The sequence below is a fragment of the Triplophysa rosa genome, linkage group LG25 (genome assembly GCF_024868665.1).
Source record: "Triplophysa rosa linkage group LG25, Trosa_1v2, whole genome shotgun sequence".
Classification (NCBI taxonomy): Eukaryota; Metazoa; Chordata; class Actinopteri; order Cypriniformes; family Nemacheilidae; genus Triplophysa; species Triplophysa rosa.
In genome coordinates, this window is record NC_079914.1 from 2,988,812 (window position 1) to 3,000,054 (window position 11,243).

Consider the following 11,243-nt stretch of genomic DNA (forward strand, 5'->3'; position numbering starts at 1 on the left):
CGTCTGTCGATGCCGAGACGTCTAATCACAGTAAATAAGATAAGCACGGACATATCATAGACGACAGACGCACTGCGCTGGCCTGCGACCAAACCGCATTCTTACATGGCTGTAACACGAGCGCTACACGGATAACGGGGAAGTAGCGGTTATCAACAATATATCCAATTAAAACGGGCACAAAGCAGTTCTCTCGAACTCAGAAGTGGAAAACAAACTATCCGAACAAGTGCGAAAGGAATGAAGCGTTAGCCGTCTTCCGTCATTAGCGTAGCTAATATGATTCTTCTCTGAAGTGTTAATGCGCCACATTATCGACAGCTGATATTTAATAACACTTTTGCTTTGACAATGCTCAACGGAATAAAACAGAAACCAAGAACCGTATACGGTTCAAGCTCATTTAGCCTTTTCTCCCTCTCATTTTCTCTTCTCATGCCTCAGATACTGTGCTAAATACTTTATTTAGCATTTCATTATTCATAAGCGCTTTCTCGCCGATGCAGGTAACCATCTGCTGTGGCAGATTAAAGCTACGAAACCCGTCATTATCCAGCCGCGGGCACGACACGTTCATTTCTATGTGTTTCAGACTGTGGACACTCAGAGATATTCCATCTCCCCCCCACCCCGACATATCAACCTGGAAGAGCATTAAAGCCTAACCATGTGAATACCACCTATTCACGGCGAACTCATTGTTCACGGCAAGGTAAGTGGGAAAACCTTTAGACTGTAATCACAGACGCAGCTGATTTCCAAACGCGAAAGACGGGGAGAAATTGGAAAAGCAATGTTGAGGTACTCAACTCCCGTGGCTTGTAGGATGCGATGTGCAGGGGAGCGAGTCTAATTCTCTCTCCACCTTTTGGATGCCAAATTAAAGAACCGTGCCAAAAACAACATGGCAAGCTATTGACGTTTCTGGATGTATGTGTGAAACCGCAGCATACGGCCGACCTACTTGCTGTCATAGACACCTGCTTGAGCTTCCGTTCACACTGCAACCAGAATTTTACCATAGTAATGAGCAAATGCTACATTGCATAAGAGATTAGGGACGCACAATATTATGGGCACACAGATATTATCAGACGATATTGTCTTAGAAATTAAATATCGGCATGGGCCCGATATGAAAAATGACGCAGATATGCTTTGCCAATAACAAGACATGAGAGTGCACTCTCAAAGACATCAGCTGTCACACAAAACAAGTACTAAAGTTATTTTTCACGTCTTAGTGCATTTGAACGGTCATATAAACTTATGTATGTTTTAGGTTGAGCCGGCATTCTGACATTTTGTGCTACCATTAAAGCCCTACGTATTTTTGTTCAATGGCTGTAATAAACATCACATACTGTTTTGCATTGATATCAAAACACTGTTTCTTAAAATATATGCAGTAATATAATAATTTGCACGAGAAGGGCGAATCAGATCATACATTCATAACGTCTATCATGTCAGTTCACTTGCATGTCCCTTCATCATTTAATTGACCAAATCTAACCTTAATTTCTGTTGAAATAAAAAATATATATTTTGTTGTAATGCAATATTTTTTATTTTAAAAACGTAAAAAAATCGTAGATTTTTCTATAGCATTTCCCTCACTTAAAACAATAGTTTGGTCTTTCGGACATCATATGGGTTGACAGAGGTTAGATACACTCCATCAGTATTTCATCATGTTTAGACTTGTTAGCCTCATCAAGTTTAACTAAAATAACAAAATATAGGCACAAAGCACAACAATACATTTCTGCTTGACTTGTAATATAATACTGAAGCTATAATAACAAGAAATACCTCTGAATATTTTTCTAAGCTGTAACCACATATTAAGATCAGAGGCGTAATAGTTCAAGCCATTGAAAAAACACTGTTAACCGCAAATCTGAATTTTGGGGTGGATGCGATTTTGGAGCATGCAGTCCATTGATAGACAAACAAACGGAGAATATTTTTTTCTGTTTTAATGAAGGTGCCCTTACAGACTAAACCCTACATAAATGTACTGTAAATAACAATGTATGACCTTGTGATGTTATCCTGACACTTTTGGGCACAAATGACTCCTGACTCCATGTTTCCTGAGAATTACCCACAGACAAGTAAACTGATGTTATAAGGTTATGCGAAACATACACAATAAACTTTGTTTATATGAATCATGCACAAAAAAGACTTTTATTATCAAAATAACAAGCATAGACAAATAAACACAGTTTCCCTCGTACTAAAAATCTACATAAACAGTGAGAATACACCCTATGGAGTGAAGCAGTTGGCAGGTAGGATTGACTCATATCCAATGTTCAACGTTTTTTTTATGAACCAGTTCACAAACATTTGCATTGTCTGAACAACATTGTTCAGCTTCAAAGCCGCAAGCAGCTTATATGACCAACCTGACTGCATTTGCAAAGCCCGAGGCAAACATCTATGATAAATAACACGCTGTGCTCCACTGGCCTGACCCACATCAATTAATAGCTAATGTTACAGATAACTGTCAAATTAGATTAACACTATCATGACTTCAGCAGCCCAAATCATATACCATATCGCACCTTGAGGAAGAGGGATTTCCAGCGAATTTACTAAAGGTATCTTTTGAGAGTACCCATGTTGGTGAACAGTTATTTTTTACGCGAGCAAAATTGTTTTGTGGTGTTTCGCAGGTAATAAATTGTTAATCCTTAAGGGGCACTGGGGCGGAAATGAATAAAGTGTGAGCAAAGACAAGATTAGCATATTCCCCAAATCCATTTACAGAGCGCCAGTGTTTGGAGCAGGGCTTCCATTTCATCAGCTATTATTCCATCATTGATGCTTCATTTCACCGACCCCCACCTGCAACCCCCCCAACCCGCCTCGCCAATCTATGTTTAAAGCCCAGCGCTTATTTGACCAATATTTGAGTTGAATTAGCGCATAACCTGAGGAGGGCAATTAGGGGCCATCATGTCAACATTTCTCAATGGAATGACAATTGATGAGAAAACATATTAATCCTAAACCAAATATTCTAAAGGGTATGATAAATCAAATACACGACTTATAGTCAGTTAAAAAAGGCTTAACAAACATAATTACATTTTGAATGACATGAAACATTGCGACATTTGCGAAATCAGCAAAATTTCAGCATTGACTTTAGAGAAGAGTGCGTATTTCTGCAGAACAGATTTGAACAAAATGTGTTAAGCTGAGCCGAAATTACAATATTACCATTTTTAGTAGGTAAAAACAAAAAAGGCTAAATTATTAAAGCTGCAATTCATAATTTCTGTGTTTATATCGCCATCTCTGATTGAAACATAAAATAGCATGTGACTTTGTGTACTTTAAGCGGGTTGATGTTGAATGACGTCAAACTGATAATTCCCACCAAATGTGACCCTACAACTTATTCATCATAATTATAAGCTTACCGTTATGAAACAGTATGATGTAGGGTGTCTTTATGTACTTTGTCAATTACTGATTTTTGTTAATTGTAAACCAAACAAAGTTGCGAATATAAACATCCAAAGAAGAAATTCGCAAACACCAATTACATTTCAGCACAAATCTGTGTCCCAGATTCCTGTGAAGCCGACCGAGCTCCAAACTTAATGTAAAACTCCCATCTCTGCATCAGCGTGGCTTAAAATGTGGATATTTTTATTTAAAGCGAGAGGCCTCGCGCGTTTCCGCAGTCAAAACTAATCAGCCGCGTCCCGACGCCTCTCCCCTCTTACCGCGGCCCACAGCCAGCGAAAACATATTTCCATTTTAACGCCTTGAGATGATCAAAGCATCAGCTTAATATAATCAGCTCAAACCCCATTTACCACGAGCCCCACCGCTGCGTCTGGGGACCGCTTCTCTCCCCTGGCCTATCTATTCGGAAACAGGTGCTATAATGGTAAATTAATTAGACGGAGGTGATGCACCTTGTTCTTCGCGGGCGCCAGCCCCTTGTGGGTCACAGCCTCTAGGAAAATGCCATCTGGGCTTGAATGCCCCCTGGGACAGGAAGGGGGGGAGCGGGTGCGCCCCCGGCCTGCAGTTGACCGTGGCACTTTTTACATAACAATTAACCCTATTAGCCTTGTGCTCACTATGTTGTGGTTTTTACTTTTTCAGCCCTCAGCTGAAGTACACGCCGCTGCGGATGTATGCGAGCTTCGTCTAAATGTCAGAAAGGCAGAAGCGATCGGAGGAGGTGAGTGACCTTTACTGTAACTTCTGAAATCTGCCAATAGCTCTCCGATTTGGATAATTTATTCCTAAAGCAGGATCAGTCACGCTGGAAAAACAATTGTCCAGGCAATGAAGATAATGCTGTACATGAGCAGCAAGCCATGTAAGATTGAGACGCACTCATTGTTGCTAAATACACATCCAGCGGATCTTTATAGGAGCAATGGGAGTCATACTTTTTGACTTTCTAATTGCTTTTAAGGATCTTAAAGTCTTTTAAGGTAGTTATGTTTCAAACAGCGAGCTGAGCGCTTAATAGCCAAATGGACTCCGTCCGTCTGATGTCAGTAAAGCTAATGGCACATAGCAAGTAGAAAAATGTGAGAAGAAATTTGACTCCGCGGCCTGAAATCTAAGCGTCAGTCCATTTTCAGGCTTCCTTTCCCTATGAAATACAGGTTAAGGATGGAGAAACTCTTTAAATTTTATGCCTTATTGATTTTTTCAGGGAAACTTGATGTCATTAGCAACCCATCAAAGAGACAAAGTGTCACTGTTTTCAAGACATCAACAATAAATCAAGCCAGAAAGATGCTTGAGAAGGTTTATTGTTGTGATACCATCATGCCGCTGAAGGATTCAACCATGTGTTGTGTCATTCTGGGAGTTCCTGTGTTTGCAACACAGATTAAGTGATTAATCGTTGGATCAGATCTGTGGGAGGAGGACTATAGGATCGCCGTCCTCAAAGGTTCAGGGATCCGTCTCAGCGCAAACATTGGGATTTGACGGTAGCCGAGCATTAAACCCCGAGCAGATGGTGGAGAATGTTCAGTTAAGACACAGCGACTGATCCGGGGAAACAGATACTCTCTCGTTAGGTTGAAAGCACCTCTGGGACGGCAGTCAAGTGCCGGACTAACCTCTGGTGCCAAAAAACAAATGGAGGCAAATAATCAACACTCTGTTCCGCTGGGGAAAGCTGAGACTCAACCCCCATGATGCCCCCATGATGGGGGCATGGCTGCGGGAGAAAATTACCCCTCTCAGCAAGAGAGAGAGGGAGATCCGGGTGTGGGGGGGTGATCTATAAATCTGGAGAAAGGTGTTTCACATCTTATTATTAAGGTAGTGTAATTTATAAAAAAAATTATGTAACACACTTCAATAGCTAAAGGTACAAAATGCAATAAGATTGGAAAAGCAATGTTTTATTTTTAACACTAAGAAAGTAAAATATAGGCACGTTGTGTGAGTAATTGTTCAACATTTTTGTATGTTTTCACATCGAATTGAATAAACAAAACACTGCAATAAACAAAAGGTTTATCAAATAATTACCACAAAAAAAGTTTCTATGTGTCTACAATAGATTACGTTGCTCTGAAATAACAATAGTCATGCCTGACAATAATTTATTTTAAACAAAAATGATATATTCAGTGTTTATTGATATATTAAAAATTATTTATGACAGTCCAGTGATAACACTTTGATAGCATTTTAATAGATAAGGACCAACTCATATATTTATTTTACATATGAAACTTATAATCTGTTTATATATATATATATATATGTTTCCGATATTCCAAAAAAATATTTAGCTCCTACATGTACATAGTTAAAGTATTAAATGTCAATTAATAACAAACAACAGTAGAGACTGCACATGAATGTTGTCTGTGATAAGGGTGTGAAAAAGATTACAGTGTGTGTGTGTGTGGTCATGGTTTGCAGTCTCAGAGTGTTGAACCCCTCAAGCAATGCTGATGCCCTTCATCTTTAGGGTAAGCATTCAGCTTTATATACCATATCATAACACACAGAAAATGTATTTTTGATTTTGATTTAACAGGATGACAATTCCATATTAACTGTTAATACGACTTGTCATTCAAATTTAAATAGGCCTATTCCAAATTAAATGTTTGTCATTAATTATGAAAAATGTCATATTAATAAATATCCTTTTAATATCAATTGCAATTTTTTTGTTTAATAAGAACTACTTTTAAATATAATATGATGAAGTATTTTTAAATTGTATAAACTTGTTGTATATCATATTATACTATTTTTATCATCATATTATTTTTACCTGGATACATTTGCTTTAGTAGATAATTGCAATAGTTGTTTATTCTTCATTCATTCCTTCAACAAATATTTTATACTTAGAGCCAAGATTTTGATATGGGGAAAATAAAAACATATGCTGATATTAGAGCCATGGGTTAGACTCATTTCAGAATTTTTTTTCTAAAACACTCAGCATTGTAAATAATCTTAAAGTGTTAATAATTCTGTTAAGAGGTGATTTCTTCCCGTTTTATATGTGTGTTTTAATAATGTACAGATATTAAAAGCATTTTTGAGGGTGTGAGTTTATCATAATCAATTCATTTCTAAAGGACACACATTAATCTGCAAAAATGATAGCCTTCCATTAAGATTTCTTTAAAAAGACAGATTTTTTTTAATTCAGTCAAATATCATTGGTGCAATTGGCCTCTTTCTGAGAGATAATACGGTTAGGCTTTTGTGTTCCAATACTACTGATTCCTTTCAAAGTGCAAAAACTTGAGAGGGTGAGCGATTTCTCTTATTATTCAGTAAAACATTTGAAGATTACAGAGGAAAGTTAACCATTTCAAAAGCGGCACTGTAATGAAAGCCGGCTGTGAGCTCTGATATTCTTATAACATTACTGTTTTTACCCTTTGATCTGCACGGTAACTCTATTAAGAGCTTACGGCACCCATGCCGTAACAGATATCATTGCGGTATGAAATATTTTTTCTTAGAAACAACCTCCTGCGTTGTACAAATATCAAAATTCTGAAGAGACAGAAAAAGTCACAGCGCTCTTATGTCAACAAACAAACAAGACAAATAAAAAACATAGATAATTGCCAATATTTCATTTTCTGCGTCTTTAAAATGTCAGTCTGCCGGGACGTGAAGGCAAGTGTACATTGCTGTTAAAATGTCATTCTGTCAAAGGCAAAATGTGTGTATATTTCTGAAAAAAAAAACACACAGCAGCGGGGAGCAAGCATTCACTATCGTGAAACAGCGTGCCGGGCTAAAAGGGGCCGATTCCAAGCCCAGATAACAGATGGAAATTGCCACTGGAGAAAATTAGGGTTGTTCAGCGGCCCTCCGATAAGCACCTATTTGCTTTTGGTCATAGTGGCTTCTCACACTTTATAAACCATCATTTAATTACACTGACGAGGGCTGATTGTCAGCCGTGCCGTAAGGTAGAGGGGCCCCGGGTGCGAGAGCAAGAGCGAGCGCTCGCAGGGGCCGAGAGGACAAAGAGGGAAATTATACGTGTCCTTGGCATTTCAATCACAGTCCCTAATGCATTAGAGTTCAATTACATTAGACACTTCTGCAAAAGAGAGAAAAGAGAGAAATTAAAGACAAAAGTATTTTTTGAGGTCTGGCGAGGAAAGAAAACATTTGTGGCGTGTTGTTTCTGCGTTCACGGTGGATGTTTTTAAAGCAAATAAAAAGCGCTTTAAAAATAATATTGATTATTATTACTTATGGCTATTATTTATTATTTTGATTTTTTTCATTTGTTCATTGTTTTTATCATTTACAAATATATGATCATCAAATGTAAATTTACCATTCAAAATAAAATATCTGATCAATTCCAAATTCCCCATTGTTGAAACGTTTATCATCAATTCGTGTTATTTTAATAGTCACGCTATGATGACAAAAGAGTATTCATATCTTATTAGTATCTATGTATAAAAATAATCTTACTAATATCGTATTAATATCTTTATAAATGTTAGTAATATTAAAGCTCATAGGGAATCCTTCAGAATTTCAGCTAAATATATAATACATTTATAATAGCTATAAATATAACAGCTATGTGGTATTTCAGGCACTCTTCCTGGTGCATAAGTAGCATTGTTAAAGCTCAATCTTATCTCTTATTAGGATTATCAATAGATCAATTGCAGATGAGTTATTCTTACACTGAGGATATTATAAGGCAGTGGTAATGACTGCATTGATGTAGATATGTAAGACAAATAGTGTATCATGTGTCTCATGCATTGAAGTGTACTGCAATGCAGGATCTTACAGGCCTATATGATGAGTTTAACTGCAGGCTAGTGTTTTGTTGCCATCTATTGGACTAAAAGCTCATCTTATCTGCAAGTCTGGGAGAAGAATCACTGATGTATGATGTGAACAGACATTTATACAAATAAGACTTGATAATAATAGTGGTCAATTGTATTTGATTTATTTATGTATTTTTGTATAATTTCTACATTAGCTAATTAGAATTTTATACAATAAATATGCAATGTTGTTGGAAAAATGTTGCTATTATAAACATGCATATAAGAGCAATGCTGTTTAATGTTTGTATTGTAGAAAATATTAACTGCACTAATATAAATAGAAACAGATATAAAAATGAACATGGGTGGTGAGCATACTTAAGGCACAATACACAGTAACAGAAAATGCACTGCCTAAATATATTATATTAAACAATGTAACAACATTTAATATACACATCATATATATATATATATATATATATATATATATATATATGTATGTATGTATGTATGTATGTATGTAGTAATATAAAATAAGGCATGTAAATCATTTAAACAAGAATTTAAGGATAATTGAGCAGCATACCTTTGTAAGCAAATACATACAGATACAATTAATAAATAACATAATTATGTTATTTTCCTTATCTCTATTTCATGTTGTTTATTTGTACTCTTGATAGATGAACGCAGACATCTCTCATTCTGTTTATACTGTAGGGGGCACTGCCTCCATACTAAAATACATCATGACCAATTACACAGCTTTATTAATTACACTAAAGCTAGGATATATAGCCTATGTACAGTATCTGTCTGTATCAGTATTGCATTTATTAAGTATCCATTTGACAAAATATCTTGATCTGTGATTACATTAAAAGTGTGAATTTCCAGTGAGAGGGTATTCAAAAATGAAAGACACAAAATGCCTTTCAAACGCAAAAAAGATTAATTAATAATGAAAAATAAATGCCCAGACAAAAGAAAAGAGGGCGGTTATGATTCAGAATAACTTAATATAATAGCTCTTACTATTTCTGCAGTATTTAGCATTAGAAAGAAAAATTACAGTTGAGAACTCTTTAATATCTCAATCATTTATCATACACATTAATGAGATTAAATGTAGAGAAAGAGATCTCAACAATGTCACAAACTGAGCTCAGATTTGTCAAATCTGCAAACAAGTTATTGAAAATTTCAATATGAACTCAAACATTTCTCATCAAATGTACCCAAATCCAGATTATTTACCTCTACAATCTACATTCATTTACACCTCCATACTCTTTATGGATTATAATAATCGTAATTTGTTTCTGTTTTATTTCTCTTAAGCAATTTATGAGAAACATCTGATACTAATACCTAAATGAACCACAACTGAGAACTCCGTCAAATCTTCTTAGCTGAGCAACATCCGAGTAATATAATATTTTCCTTTGGAATGGTATTTTGATTAGTATATAAATGTTCTATATGACTAATACACTGGGGGGACTGGCTACATCTGACAAAATTGGCATTATACAACAGAGCACATGTGCAATACTGTAGCCCACAATGCAATTTGTGGTAACACTTTACAGTAAAGCTGTATTTGTTAGCATCAGTAAATGCATTTACAAACATGAACTAACAATGAGCAATATAGTTTTTTAGCATTCGATAATCCATGTAACGTTGGATACAATTATTCATGTTCGTTCATGGTGCATTACTAATGTTAACATGATACTATGAACTAAGATTAAAAAAATGCTGTAGAATTATTGTTAGCTAATGCATTAATTGTTAACAAATACAAACTGATAGTAAAGTGTTACCAAATTTGTTCAAATTGTCCAGCAATTTAACAATCTCTCCCTCTTAAAATATTTATACACAAAAACTGTAAATGTAAAGCCTTTTTCGAAATGATAACTGATAGTCATTCTATAAATTAAACGTACTAAACACTGACAGTGTATGATACATTCCTGTATATACTACATTTGAATATGCTCCTGTAGTGCAAAACACAAAGGTCGTTTAAGCTCCAGGGAACACAAACAGTATACTGATAAAACAAAAATGTATGTACGTTGCTGTGAATAAAAGCATCTGCCAAATGCATCCATATTAAAACCTCATGTAGTATGCAGTATATACTGCACAGTATTCAGTAGAGAAAGACATCACACTCGGACACTTTCTCCTAGTGAAGCCAAGGCCTCGACCGAACCAACCAGCGGGTTCATTTGGAAATTGACTGGCTCGTGATTGGGGCAGTCCATTTGAAGGCGCGAATCGATCCCTCACCTAATGGCCTTTCATTTCAATCACATGCCAATAGAGGCTTGACATTAATTGGTGAAAGATGTGCAATTATATATGTGCTGGGGGAGTGTAGCTCTGTGAAGTGTGCTTACAGCGGGGGGAAATGGATTCAAGAGAGGACAGACAGATAGATACCAAATTACCCGTGAGGCGAAACAAGAGCATGTTGAGTGGACTCGATATTGAAGTGCTTTAAAATAGCTATATAATAAGTATATTATACTGAGAGATGGATGAATCTCATAAAAACATATCCAGGTCACATTTCAGCCCAAAGTAAATAAAAATGCAAACCTTTATAAAGGAAATTTATTTCATGGCTTTTTTTAATGTAATGAAGTCATTTCAACACATTTTAGCACTACAAAAAATATAAATATCAAAGATTTTTGCTTAATAATTAACATATATTATATTAACATTAAATATTTTAAGCAATATATATAATTTTGTTCATCTGTTGATTTTGTAGTGAAACGTAAGAGCTTTCATGAGATTCACACATACTGTACAGTATAGACATAGCATAGCATTATTTATCATAAGTTTTTAGTGTTAAATCAATAAATCTTCTGTACATTATCTAACGGTTGTAACCGTGTTTTCTGTTTATACAGA

General features: G+C 35.8%; 1 long non-coding RNA gene across 1 annotated transcript; it reads left to right on the forward strand.

Moving 5' to 3' along the window:
• The first annotated feature begins 311 nt into the window (after nt 1-311).
• Nucleotides 312-5,622, forward strand: LOC130549285 (uncharacterized). The gene is made up of 3 exons (XR_008962156.1): nt 312-712; nt 4,141-4,219; nt 4,706-5,622. It is a non-coding gene; the product is annotated as an uncharacterized LOC130549285 (long non-coding RNA).
• The last annotated feature ends 5,621 nt before the right edge of the window (nt 5,623-11,243 follow it).